The following is a 15,802-nucleotide window of genomic DNA, read 5'->3' on the forward strand; positions in this document are numbered from 1 at the left end:
GGTCCTCTGAAATGATGCCAACGCGGAAGTAACTTAAAACTGCATTCTATCAAAAGGCCACCAGGGGGCGACCGTTTTGGTGTCAAAAGGACTTCCGTCTCTATACAAGTCAATGGAGAATTCACCAACTTCTCACTTTTTTACCCGGCATGCACCGAAAATTTTCAAGATGGCGCTGCCCATATCCGAAACTATTCGCTTCCAAGCAGCAGTCCACAACCAATGGGTGACGTCACAGATGTTACGTCCATTTTATATACAGTCTATGATTGCACCTTTAATGTCCAACTGACATAAAACAACTATATTGTTTTGGAAATATAGACCTGGTTAAAAGAGGTTTCGTGAGTTCTCTTTAGAGCAAAAAAGTTATTTTCAGTTTAATCTTTTGCTCTAAGGATTTTTCTGTGTGTGTGAATATTTGTTAACCAGTATTAATTAAGGTATCTCTTAAAGTGACAACAAAAATGTGACCTAAAACAAACAAGCTCTTCACAGCCCAGATAAACATAATTTTTTTTGCATTTGAGCTCAATAAACTGTTTCTTTCCCTTTTACTGCCAAAATCTTTCTATCATCAAGTTGTTTTGGTTTCTGAATTCATCCTGCCAACCTCAATTATGATGAATTATATTTTTTTAATGACTGACCTACAGATAAAACAAAGAACTGCGGAAATACAGAAGACAGGTCTGAGGTAAGTGCCAAAGTGTTGGATTTTTTTTCTTACATAACTCTCCAAACCTTGCTTATCAAACTGATAATTTCCCATTGTGTTTGATTTAATAGTTAAGACCTGATTTTTAGAATCAGGTGAAATCTTTAAAAAATATCTAAAGCCTTTTAAAAGTCTAAGTGGAAAAGAAATGCAGCCTTAATGATACACTTATAACCATGCACATCAAACTCCTTATCTAAGTGACCTCCTTCTCTGTGCTACAACAGCTTCTTCACCCAGTCTGTTGTACTGGTGCTGCTGCTACTAAACCTGCTCCATGTAGATGTTACTGCTTATTCTTTCTTTTATTTAAATGTCTGTGAACTGAATTACTTTGAGATGGCCTCCTGTTTGAGTTTTCGTTGAACAGCAGGTTTAAATATATAGTGTACACAGTATGTCAAGCAAACTGAAAATGGAAAACATTTTTCTAACAGGGCTGTTTGATTTATTTCTAGGATATCAATCTTACCCAAAGAGAAGATGCGTTAGGTCTTTCTACAACCACCTCCGGTTTGGCAGGACCTCCAACTGCACCTGCACAATCTGAGACTGTAAACACCCCCGAGCCAGAGACTGTTGCTCTAGTCACCGAAGATCCAAAGTCCGACCACCAACCAGAACTGGAAAACACAGATAACGATGATGATTCTGTCCATTCACAGGACTAAATCCTGGTGTGTCATGATGGATTTTAAGTCCCACTCAGTCCTCAGACTGGCCTTCAACACATTGCTTACAGTGCTTGCTGGACCCTCTTGCTGGCCTTTCTTTCCTGAAACAGCTGCACAGATCTCATGTTCCAATACAAATGCACTTAAAAAGTAAACAACAGACTATGATTTGTACTTTAGAAAATTAGATATTTATTTCCACGAGACTCATTTCCAAAAGACAATGAGATACAATAACAAACATTTTCATTAGTACACTCTAGAGCAGTGGTCTCCAACCCTGCTCCTGGAGAGCTACTGCCCTGCATGTTTTAGGTATCTCCTCACTCTAACACACCTGATTCTAATAATCAACTCGTTATCAAGCCCTTTGACGAGCCTCAGCTGCTTGATAACGAGTTAGAGTGAGGAGATACCTAAAACATGCAGGGCAGTAGCTCTCCAGGAGCAGGGTTGGAGACCACTGCTCTAGAGGAACTCCCTCACTAATTATGCTTATCACTGTTTAGAAAGGTGGACATTCTCTTACACAGTTTCCTTTATGCTATTTATTTAAGTTATAATTCCTATATCAAGAACTTTTTTTTCTTAAACATATATTTAAAGCATGCTATTGTCAAAGTCATAGTTTGAGTCAGAGTCCATATTGGAGACCCTGAAATAAGAGCCTTTTTGCAATATTTAAAATCAAATAAATGTTTTCAACCTCATTTTTAAAAATGGGGATGTTTTTGGTATTGTTATGTTCTCATTGTGTAAATTTGAATGAACAGCTGTCTGGTTGTGTGTGTCAGCACTGTAACAGACCTGTTCAGGATTCAGGAGTCCCAGTGACCCTGAACATGAGAAAAAATAATAAACATGGATTTTTATTCAGCTAATGAGATTCAAATTTTTTTGCTTTTCTTTCTTTTTCTTCTGAGTTTGAGTTTTATGTTCAGTGTATCAAATGTGTTTCTTATAATGTGACATTTCAACACTGTACCATTCTTAGAAAGAAATCTGTCCCACAGTATTTGAGTGGGGAACAAACTCTATTCTGGGACTAAATCCCACAAGCAAACGATACCTTTCAGATTCTCTCTGTGCTTGATTGTATCAGGTGAACTTTTAAATAGTCAGGTGCTGATCAATGGACAATATAACATGTTTGCATGCAGCGTTTCATTTTCCAATACTAGTGCTCTAAAAAAGTAAACAGGCAATGACCATAATTCTACCTTACAAAAACTACATGTTTATTTCAATGAGACTCATTTCCACAAGACGAAGAAAGAAAGAACAAAGAAAAGATAAGAACAGAGACAAAGAAAGAAATCTGTCCATTCTGTGCATTGAGTCTTGACTTGATTTCATCTGTTTTTATATCAGTATAGTGTTCAGATTTAGGTTAAAAGAAATCATGGACGAGACAGACCAGATAAACTGGTTTTAATAAGGCTGCACAAACAAACTTCAGGAACAAATATTTGAGGTTGCATTGATTTGTATTGATGGTGTAAAACTGATTTTATTTTTAAGGCAAAACAGGTTTATTAAGATAGATACCTTACAGAAATAAAGAAGATCCATTTATTCATTATTTCACTATTATTTCTGATCTTCATAAAAGGATCATCGCAAAACTGTGTCTTTCTTAAGGATCACAATTTTTTTTTGCCTATTAACTATTTAATGCAGGGATATCTCATATCACCCTCTACACACGCGACAGTGTCTCCTTCTTCGGTGCTCAGTAAGCTGAGTGTGTTATTTCCTACTTGCACAAATTGGGGTCTTGTTGACCAACTAAATCTGGGCTCTTTCCTCTAACCTAAAGTCACATAACAACTAAACCTAACAGAAATAAAGCTGCGGAAAAAGGACCCATCAAAAAAACAAAAAACAAAACAACTAATAGGCAAAGAACGAATACAACACAAACACGCAGGCTGCTGCTGGGAAGTGGAAGAGAGAGTGTGATCCAGGTTCCTCCCTCTCTATATAGGGGAGAAACACACCACATATAAATGTGTCATACAAAGTTACTGTACAGCATATTCTGTAGACAGGGAAAAGTTTGTCCACCAAAAATATACATTTGTCAAAATATGCTGTTCAGGAACCAATTGTCTCCAGGCGCAACAATGCATCAGAATATTAATCACTGCCATGGATATGTCTGACCTCCACATTGAAGGCCTGTAATAGCAAACCCCATTCATCAGATTATTCTTATTCTGCACCATTGCAAACAGACGAGTGGATTGTGGTCCGTATAGTCACAGGATCACTAGATGAGCTGACGTAAACCTCGAAACCTCGAATGGTTGGAAGAGGGAAAGCTCACATTACACTCTACTGTCGCCTGGACAGGACAAACTGCTCCCCCCTGTGACTCCCCCACATCAATATTGTGATTCAACATCTGTGTCACAAACAGCATTTTGTTGAACTTAAGTAGCTCAACCAAGTCTGAACGCTGCAGCTGGAGATGAGACAAACGAGCAGGGAAATCTTTCAAGACCTTAGAATTGGAAAGTTTTCCCTGAGTCACAGCCACAGACAGAACCTTGTCATTCATGTCAGTAACAATGATAAACAATAGTTTTATTACATGTTTCAATAGATCCTGTAGGTATCGTTACAAAGTTTATATAGATAATAGCACTATATTTACAGGAAACAGAGTTGTATACTGAGTATTTGCTGCATTAGTTTAGTTAGTTGATTCACTTTAACACACGTATTTAGGTCCCTCAGTGCACATACACTAGAACCACTTCCTTTCTCTTATGACACAGTCTAACACCTCTTTTATTTTTAGTCTGCAAGAGGAATAAACATGGGTAAATGTCCAAACAGAAAACCTACAATCTTGCAACAACACCAATGATGTGTGACAATAAGATGTGTCTAAATGCAGCTCACATGAGAAAAGAGTATAGTTAGTTTCTAACACTCAGGTCAGATGGTAGGAAACCTTTTTATTCTTGAGGACAGAATTCAAAAATCTACTTGTGCTTCAACCAAAGGGTTTATGAGTATTTAGATATAAAAGAACATTGTGCTGTTGCTGTTGTTCTAGTTTTGTTTTGTTTTATTTAATTGACAGTAAAAAAATAATAAGCTTTCTTCTAATGCTATTAAACCAGGAATCATAAAAGATGATTTTAATGTATCTTAAGTGCATTGGGACATGCCTTGTTGTTTTTTTAAATAAGATCTTATATCAATATGGTGCAATTTTTTGTATCAAAGAAGTACCAGATAGACCAGAGAAATTGGTTTCAGTTTGCACATATTACATTTCTCGATATCTGAGACTGAATTCATTTCTAACTACTTTGAAATTCAGATGGGAAACTGATTTATTTTAAGGAGAGGTTAAATTAGACAGACATTATAATGGAAGGCCTTAGCCTAAACATGAAGTTTAAATAAAGAAGTCGAGGCCTAGTTTGTATGTTTAGACTCAGAATTCTGACAGGTTTCATTTCAGTATCTTTTAAAAGGAGGAAGGAAATGAAGATGATCCACACGTCAAGATTCAGACCTGGAGAACTAAAGCTAATTAAAGCTAAATCATGCAGAACCAGACAACATTACGTTATAATGCACTGTATGTAATGCAATGTAATACATACACAGTGATTATTTATTTTCCTGGAATGAATTGTGTTGATTATTTCTTTATTTTTGCTTTTTCTGTTTAATCACTACATTTTGTTCTTATTCAAACAATCAATGTCTGTCATACATGTTCTGTACTTCACTGAAGCAACGTAAACAACAACAGTTGACAGAAAGACTCTCAACATAATTTTGACCATTAAAGCACCCTGCACTGCACCCTGCATTTTATGAAATTGTACTAAAAATAATCTTACCTGACCAACTGACTAACTAATATTGTTTAAAGTGCAGATGGAGAGATCATTGAAAACATGTTTTTAAATGAGACCTTTCTCTCTAAAACATGATTTAATAAAGTTGATTTTGACATCAGAGACCATATTTCATTTCAGCTTGTCAGTATTCTCTCAGATTTTTGTATGACGAGTTTGTTGGTCAGAGATTTAATTTGTGGTGCTCAATTCTTCGTAAAATTACATCTAAGAGGGGAGTATTTCGCAAGGCAAGTTCCTGCTGAGTGCAGTGCACAAATACTGTCTTCACTTCCTGATGTGTCACATGAGCACACCATGGCTGTGGCTGCACTTCTCATTGCTGTTTGTGTGATGTACTCGTGGGAAACACAAGGTAAAACATTTCTCATTACATCTTTTCTGTTGTTGGTTGTTTTCAAAGTCTGGTTGTAGTAGTGAGGCACTGCTGGAAGTTGTTTTTGAATTAGACATTATTGACACAATATACTTGTGAAAATTTTAATGTTTTTAGTTGTTGTCATTTATTCCCTGAATCTCTATCCATGATTCAAAAATCACGTTTGTTCACTTTTTTTATTTAAATGAAAAATATTATAGGAATTAATGATAAAGTATTGTGCAAGATAAATTAAAATATAACAATACATTAAAGTAACATTTGTATTATCCATTCTTGTAAAATGCAAGAATACATCCAGATAGAGATTTTCAAAACTTCAAATCTTTTTGTGTTATTAAGGTAACAAAGCATTACGGTTGAGGTGTGCACTCTTTATGTCAGTCTTTCACTTTCAGTTTATCTTTCAACCATTACAGTAGATAATATTTGTGAAGCTTTTTAAAATTGTAGTATATGTCCTTTTGATATCTGCACTGTTGGACTGATTCATCTTTAATTAATTTTTGTATTAATTATGTTTTCTTAAAAAATGTGTTTTACCACAAGCCTTTACCACACTGTCAGGAATATAATTATTTTGGGTAAATACATAACTCATTTTTAAATTTATTTTGCTGGCCTTAAAATAGTGAAAAAATGAAAAAGTTATATATACTGACATCAGCCTGAACCTGATAGACAGAGATGTCATTTGGTTTTATTTCAGTGGCTAAATAAAAATGAGATGTTGATGGTGATGGAACCAGGAAAAAACTGTCATATTTTATTCTTATAAATTAATTAAGTATCAATCCTGCTTTCCTGGAGTCCTGATTACATGATTAGAAGAAACAATGAAACACTGAGACAGTTCACAGATTCAGTGTGTGCGGACTTGACAACTGTAGTTACATGAATGGAATACATATAGGCAAAATGTAGAGACACAACTTTAAAATGTAAAGTAAGGTTACACAAAATAATTAGAGGAGCATAAAGCACATACTTAAACGTCCTTAAAGTGTGTGTGTGTGTGTGTGTGTGTGTGTGTGTGTGTGTGTGTGTGTGTGTGTGTGTGTGTGTGTGTGTGTGTGTGTGTGTGTGTGTGTGTGTGTGTGTGTGTGTGTGTGTGTCAGAGCATTTTCTGGTCACTAAATCAGCAACAGGATCTATTGTGTGCTTACAGATTACATTTGTTTAGTTTGAGGAAAGGGCTAAAACTAAAAAGGAAATCGAACATTCACTTCCTTTTTTTCTTCAGTACACTTTTGACGACCTGTTTTTCTTGAAACATTTGTATTGTTTGATGCGTTAAAATGATGCAGACTTGTGTGTCTTACATTCATTTGTTTGCCAGACATTTAAGTTTTTAAACAGCATGCATCTATATTTTGTGAAATATAAAAAAAATGGTGACTTAAAAAAGCATACAAGTGATTTTTTTTTTTTTTTTTTTAAATTTAAATTTGAATTTTTTGATTTTAATGTATGTTCTTTTTACAGGGTCCAGTGCTGTGACAACTGTGTTTGTGCAGAAAGGGAAGAATTTACATCTGGATGTTAACAAACCTGTTGTTATACCAGAATTTGATGAATTTAGGTGGACAATCAATGACACTCTCAGCATAGTGAGATTGTTTCCTGATAAAAGAACAAGAATAGTTGACAGTTATGCAGGAAGGGTTGAGTTTTCTGTACAAAATCACTCTTTGCTTTTGAAGAATGTGCAACAAAATGACAGTGGAGATTACACTGCACTCATAACTGGAGACAAAACCCAACATGTAGCTGAATACAAGGTCATAATTAAAGGTAGGTTTCTTTAGATGTCAAACATTGATACACAGTAGTACCCTGTTTTATAACCCTTCACACCTACCCTTTGTCCTCTAGATCCAGTGTCTCCAGTTCAGCTGTCAGTGAACTCTGTGTCTAACAGCAGAGAGTCCTGTAACCTCACTGTGACCTGCAGTACAGAGGACTCTCTCATCAGCAGCACTTTTAGATGTGACAACCAAACCTGCAATCAGAAGGCAGGAGAGCAGTCAGAGGTCACAACCTCTGGTTCTTCTCTCCGTGTCTACCTGTTCAATGACTCCATCATCTGTAACCATAGCAACCAAGTCAGCTGGACCAGTAATATGACGGAGATTCGGCCTCTCTGCTCTCTAAATGGTGGTGAGACTGAAAGGCCAGGTAAATGACAGTAATACACAGTTTACACACACTGCTTTATACAGTGAACATTGCCCTCACCCATAAACATGTGTTACCAAATACTGTGATGGTCAACACATTAACATTTTCTTACCATTTAGAACAAATATTTTTACCAAGTCCCAGAAAGGTCATAGAGAGAAAAATGAAGCCTATGTTTTACTACATTGAGTCTTTGAAACAAACCGCACTGCTCACAGTTCTGAAACAACAGCTAAGTGATATTCACATTGTGTTATTTTTAATATTTTCTAACGATACACAAAGCTTAAACAGTGTGGACAAAGAATGCAACTGTCCACCACTAAACATCTTAAGATCCCAGGCCCAAGTAAAGGGCATCAGTACTCCTTCCAAAGACCTGGGGCCTCATGTAAAAAGGGTGCGTATGCACAAAAACGTGGCGTACGTTCTTTTTCACGGCAAAGTTCAGATGTATCAAGGGTGAAATGACCGTGGAAATGTGCGGTGCCTCACGCCAACTTCATGGCTGGCGTACGCACGTCTCTACAGCTGTTGATCCTTTGGCGACACTTAGAGGTGATGCTGGGAAACTTTTAGAATAAATAAATGTGAAAACAATCCTCAGACTGAGTGATGTTCACATCAGAACATGAACAATTAACACTGATGAACAATTAACACACCCACGTGTCTGCAATTACATGAGTGGATATAAAAGCATGCGCAGTGGTGCAGAAAATACCGTTAACAACAATGACTGCTTTAGCAGTATTAGAAGACATTGTACATGGTGTAATACGAAGAGAGCGTGTGTTCAGAGACAGAGGATTTAATGGCACATGATGACACCTGGCTCATCAGCCGCTTTAGGTTCCCGAGGGCAATCCTCCTGGAACTGTGCGCAGAGCTGCCGCCGGCCTTGGAGCGCGACACAGCGAGGAGCCATGCGCACAGGTGCTGACCACACTGGGGTTCCTAGCAACCGGGGCATTCCAGAGGGAGCTGGCCGACCGATCGGGACTGTGCCAGTCGACCTGAGCCGAGCCATGCCAGCCGTGTGGGATGGAATTATCCGCATGTCAGCCAGGTCTATATTCCCATAAACAATGCAGCTGAACAGGTCAACATTAAAGCGCAATTTGCAGCGAGAGCCGGTTTTCCTAATGTAATCGGAGCTATCGACTGCACACACATTGCTATAATAGCGCCATCACATGATGAATTTGTATGTCAACAGGAAACATTTTCATTCGATCAATGTACAGATCATATGTGATGCGCAAATGCAATTAACCAACATTGTGGCGAGGTGGCCTGGTTCAACGCACGATTCTGAGTAACAGCATGGTTGGGAACAGACAAGCTGGCACTGTGCGCGATGGATAATATTAATCCCCGTGTATGGAGGCGCACATGCTCAATGCGCATCATTGAGCATGTGCGCCCCCAAATACTATCCCGTCTTCACAGCATCGTTACTAGTCAGTGGTTAAAGTTAGTGACTTGCTGGTTAAACTATAGCTTCAGATATTTCTAACAAGCCCCTGATTGTCTCTGTGTGCAAAGTACTCATGTTAATAACCCTGTGCGTAAAGTGTGAAATGTCTTAATCAGCCTCACCTTTTCCCCCGCGCACTTCTGCATTCATTTGCAACAATACTGTGATCCTTGGGGGTAATCACCCACATGTGCTCCCACCACCCCTGAGAGAGCAGTGTCACCCAAGATTGCGGCGACTCTCTGTTCAAACGGAGTGGGCCCCTCTTCTCTGTCCCCCCGCCTGTTTTTGCCACACTTTGGCGTTGGGCAGCCGTCCTCCGCTTCACATCCACCTTGATGTCGGACCACTTCTTTTTCAATTCAGCATGTGTGCGCTATTCTGACCCCACAGCATTGACAGCCTCACACACACTCTCCCACTCACTCCTTTTGCGTTTATTGTTTATGCCGGAGGACAGCGTGCCAAAGAGTACATTTTTGCGCGCCTCCACTTCAGTGAGTAGCGTCTCCAATTAGCTTTCTGTAAAGTTCTTCTTTTTTCCAGTCTTACTCATTCTTTTGTTTTAATTTTCTGATCGTGCAGAGAGGAGACTCTCAGGTGCAGGGCCCATTTAAATATGATTTGCGTATTTAAATGGGGGCGTGGACAGGGAGGGGTCGGGTGTGCGCTCAATTCTACGTTGATTGGGATGTACAAAGGAAATGTGCTTGGATTCATGCGTACGCACAGATTCATACATCTGGATTTTTTTGTGCGTACGACGTTTTCTGGATTTGAGCGTACGCCATGTTTCAGTAGGAAATCCACGCACATCTTTGTACATGAGGCCCCTGGACTTTTTCTCTACAGAAACACTAATGTTGTAGCATAAAATTGTCGGAGGAATCTTTTGTGGTCACATATTCTCCATGACTCACAGTCGTACTATTCATAAACCCCCTTAAGATGCTCAGTAGCTAAAGTAAAAGGTCTCAGTACTTCTACCAAAGGGTTCCCCTGATGATGAAGTCACAAACCTTTTGTGTCCGTGTTCACATGTGGAGTGTGTACAGTCATCCCTTTATACTCTGCATCCTATCCTTACCAATCCTATTATATGGTTATACTACCCATCCTTACTATTTAGGAGCAGTGTGCAGCCAGAGTCTGACACCAAATAGTTGAGGCAGGTGCGCTGCACTTCATGCTCCAGGGAGAAAGGCGAGTCTATTGTGCTAGCAGTCTACACTTATCTCGTCCGCACAAATTAACCAAAATTTGGGTACGTCATGCACACGCAATAGCATTTCGAATTCTCAATGTAGTAAAACACAACCTCCATAAAAATGTCTTTTTTTTGTCAATGTCCCATTTGGGACTCAAAAATCTGTAGTTAAAATGTTTTTAAAAGTTATGAATCTAGGAATTTGTTAAAAGTTACTCAAATTTATATGTAAACAATTCTGATCAATTGTTTTTGTTCATTTGCAGGTATTAATCTGGTCATACCAATTGGGATCGGGGCTGCAGTTCTCTTTGGCCTTTTCCTTGGCTGCCTAGTAATATGTAAGTGCCGGTGTATATTTAAGCATAAGAGAAATAATGTCATATAAATCTTCATAGATGTTTGTATATGAATTTCATCATTATAGCAGAGAATACCCACAAACAATGCAAACAATAGTTTGATTTGAGTTTCATTAGTTGTTGGTTCAGGGACCGTTTTCTTCCGGAGGACAAAACACAGTCCACTAGGACTGTACGGCCAGCCAGGACGATGGTCGATCTGACAACAAAAGTGCTGGGGAACCTCTCTGGGGTCTGAGCAGGAGGCTGGCAGTGAAGGTGGAACGCTTCAGGAGGCTGAAGGCAGAGGCAGAACCTCTCTGAATGCTGTGCAGGAGGGCAGAGACGGAGACAGGACCCCTCTGGTGGCCGGCGACGGAGACAGCACCCCTTTGGAGGCCGACGGTGGAGGAAGAATCTGAGGCAGGGCCCCTCTGGATGACTGAGGTGGAGCCAGAATCTGAGGCAGGACCCCTGTGGAGGCCGGCAGCGGAGGAAGAATCTGAGGCAGGACCCCTGTGGATGACTGAGGTGGAGCCAGAATCTGAGGCAGGACCCCTGTGGATGCCGGCAGAGGAGGAAGAATCTGAGGCAGGACCCCTGTGGAGGCCGGCAGCCAAGGCCACTTGTCTACACACTGGCCCAAGTGGGATAGGGAGCTGGACCGCCAAGAGCTCAGGCGCTGTGGGTGGCTGCACATCAGCAGGGACAAGAGGTGGCTGGGACTAAGGCTCTGGCGACCCGTTATCTGCCATGCAGTCAAACTATGATGTCCCCCCAGAGCCAGGCGTGTGCCCCAGAATGGGTTCCTTACTGCTGGGTCCATTGTTGGTTCGACCCTTCTGTCACAAATTGGAAGCGGAGCAGGACCCAAATGCAGAGAATGTAACAGGACAGAACAAAACTGAAGAAAATGTTTTTTAAATAAAGGCTAGTGTACAGGCAAAGATAAACAGGACCAAAACAGGCAGAAATAAACCAGAACCAAAACATGGATGAGAATTAACAGATGCAAATCAACACAGAGGATCGAACAGAGACTGAATCTTAAACCATAACCTATATACACACAAACAGTGATAACAAACAGGACACAGATGAGTGAAACATGACACATGAGGAAATCAACTAAGGCGGGAAAACTCTTTCAAAATAAGACAGGAACAAAAACACACCAGAAACTATAGATAGGATGTGACACTAGCTGGTTACTAAGGGAACCAAGTTTGATCTTAATTAAATAACATTATCAACAACGTCAGCTGCATGTTTCTCATTCATTTCTGTTGTGCAAATGTATGTCAAGTTTTTAAAAAAGTGACCTAAAACAAAAGAGCCTTTCACACTACAGTGAACTTAAGAACAAGATATTTCTGCCAAAATCTTTCCATCATCATTTCTGAATTCATCCTGCCAACCTCAATTATGATGACAATGTTTTTTTTTTTATGACTTACCTACAGATAAAAGAAAGAAATGCGGAAATACAGAATACAGTGCGATGGTGAGTGCTAAACTGTTTTTTATTACATAACTCTCCAAACATTGCTTATCAAACTGATGAACATAATTTCACACGATACACTGGCTTATAACCATGCACAGCAAAAACTTTATCTAAGTGACTTCCATCTCTGTGCTACAACAGCTTCTTCACCCAGTCTGCTGTGCTGCTGTTTGCTGCTACTAAACCTGCTCCATGCAGATGTTACTGCTTATTCTTTCTTTTGTTTAAATGACTGTGAACTGAATTACTTTGAGATGGCTATGTCACGCAAACTGAAAATGGAAAACATTTTTCTAACACAGTCATTTTATTTATTTCTAGGATATCAATCTCAACAGAACTCCGAATCAGAATGCCACAGAAGATGCTTCAGGTCTTTTTACAAACACCTACGCTTTGGCAGGATTTCCAACTGCACCTGCACAATCTGAGACTGTAAACACCCCCGAGCCAGAGACTGAAGCTCCAAAGTCCGACCACCAACCAGAACTGAAAAACACAGAGAAAAATAATGATTCAGTCCATTCACAGGACAAAATCATCATTTATCGTGATGTTTTCTAAGTCCCACTCAGCCCTCAGAGTGGTCTTCAACACATTGCTTAGAGAGTTTGCTGGACCCTCTTGCAGACCTTTTGCTACTCATGTTCCAATACAAATGCACTTAAAAAGTACAACAGGCAAAGACTATAATTCTACTTTACAAAGTTAGATATATTTATTTCCATGAGACTAATTTCCACAAAACAATGAGATACAATCACAAACATTTTAATTAGTATGATTTAGAGGAATTCCCTCACTAATTATATGTCCATCATTGTTTGTTCAGAAAGGTGGTCATTCTCTTACAGTTTTCTTTCTGACATGTATTTAAGTAATAGTTCCTATATCAATAACTTGTTTTCCCTTAAATATATATTAAAAACATGCTGTTGTTAAAGTAATACAGTCCTTTGTGGAGACCATGTTATGCTGCTGATTAAAGAGGAAGCTCGTCTCAACAGTATCACTTTTATAAGTAGGAGGGTTTTCAGTATATTGGATAGTGGATGTGTGATGAAATGACTGAATGATGTTCTGATAATTTGTTTATTTTTAATGTAAAGTATTTATGTTAAAATTTTGAAGAATGAATTGAGCCTTTTGTTGTGGTTGTTATGAACCTGTTATTTTTAATTAACCTTGCTGGTTGCTGCTTTTATGCTCATATTTTTATGATGTTTCATGTTAGTTTTTTATCTTTTATATTGATGCTTTTACCTTGTAGAACTTTGAGATTTGTTTCAAATGTAAAGTGCGTTCAGAATAAAATGTATAATTATTATTATTATAGGTAGTTGTAGTAGCAGCAGTAGCAGTAGTAATAGTAGTGATATAAAGTGATTTGTGTATTTCCCCCATTTTTAAAAATCTGACCTTTTTGGTATTATTATGTTCTCCTCTCTGTTTATATACATCAGCTCTGTAACAGACCTGTTCAGGATTTCAACCAATGATAACAATTTACCTCCAGAGTCCCAGTGACCATGAACCAGGGTTATTATAGTTAACTAAAACTAAGACTAAAACTAAGACTAGCAGTGAAAAAATAATTGCGTTTTCCCCCTCGATTTTCCTGTTCAGTTTGACTTCTTGAGATAACGGGCTAGTGCCAGTAGGTGGCAGCAGAGTTGATGCCTGCTTGACATGCATTTTACTGATCCAGGCAGAAAACCATACAAAGCGCAATATGGGAATATTTAGACTACGACCCCGTAGTAGATAACAGTAAAAGTGTGGTGACGAAGAGTGATGGGAAGATTTGTGAGATACAGGGAAAAGGGAAACATCCCACTAATGTGACAGTTCACCTTGGAAGCTCTCACAGAGAAGCAGGAGACAGCTAACGTAAGCTCACAGACAAAACTAACCTTACATCAGTGTCAGTATTATTTCATCCTTTACAGCTTCTACTAATCAAGGCTTTCCTCCTAATACCTTGATCATGTCGTGCAGAGGGAGCAAGTGTGTTTGTGTGACTGTCAATGCAGCACGTGTGAGAGAGAGAAAGAGAAAGTGTCCTGATTGCCAATTGTTCTGTGTTGCTTAGCAGACCAATCAAACCCCCCCCCCCCCCCCCACATACACCACCATCCACAGTACGACACCCCAGTGCGTGTTATTTTCATGTGTAGTACATTATGCCAAAAGTCAATAAAAAAGTGTATATCTTTAAAGTATTTGTTGTATTACTTAAGTTAGTTTGATTTACTTTAACACACATACTGAGGTAGCTCAGTGCACGTACACTATAACCACTTCCTTTCTCATATGGTACAGTATAACACCTATGTCATTTTCAACTTGAAGGCAGTGTGAACATTGGTTAATTTCCAAACAGCAATGTAAAATTAACCTGCAAAGGTATCGATGCATCATCGCAAGGTCTTTTGTTCTCTATGCAGACCATCTGTTTCCTTTGACCTGATATGTTGAACACTTTGAGTTGCACCGTTGATGAGTGACAAATAAACATGTCTAAATGCAGCTCACATTAACTCAGAACAGGTTTAAATTAGGCTATAAGTTTCAATTAAACCTTTTAAAAAAAAACACTTTAGCTTCATATTTGTAATTGTAAGTGTATGTGTGTGCTCACTCGAGTCCCAAAAACTCTTCATCAGGGCTGTTGCTATGCTCAACTATTGTGCCAGAGTCGCTGTAAAGCTCACCAAGCACACTGTCCTCAGACTCTGCGTCGGTCCCAGAGTCAGACAAAGCATTATCCTCTGTTCCAACCAGTGAAACACAACAGTCAGTGAATCTTTTAGGCTTCAGATCTGTGCTCATAGTGTGTGACACTGCTGTGATAGTGTGTGACTAGTTGCTGTGAAACATCACAGCAACTAGTGTCCCGAAATACTTCTGATCAACACACTGAATCACCTGTGAACCCGTGTGGTTTAAAAAAAAAATTCTCTGTACAACATACAGCAGCAAGGGTCAAAAATACCCTAATTTTATTAGCTGCAGACACAGCTGCACGTGCATGACACCGCTGTTTATAGGAAGTTGTAGTTCATAAGTGTGAATGCTCAAATCATTATTATAGTTTTTGTTATAGTTATTGTTCTTAGTTGTGCGGCCCTTTCCAGACCTAAGACCAAATCTAGATCCAACCTCTCTCTGCCTTTTACTGGTGCAGGACGCACCCCACTAACATTGCCAAAATACATGACATTTTATCGAAGCCCCTTTTAATTTTCAGTATAGACAACAAGGACATGAAGAATAAATACACCACACTAACATTGCCAAATTACATGACATTTTATCGAAGCCCCTTTTAATTTTCAGTCTAGACAACAAGGACATGAAGAATAAATAGTCTACAGAGGAAAATGATAACGGTGATTACTTTGTTCTGATAGAAATGTGTGATGATG

This window comes from Scomber scombrus, chromosome 11, assembly GCF_963691925.1.
Source record: "Scomber scombrus chromosome 11, fScoSco1.1, whole genome shotgun sequence".
In the NCBI taxonomy this organism is placed as follows: Eukaryota; Metazoa; Chordata; class Actinopteri; order Scombriformes; family Scombridae; genus Scomber; species Scomber scombrus.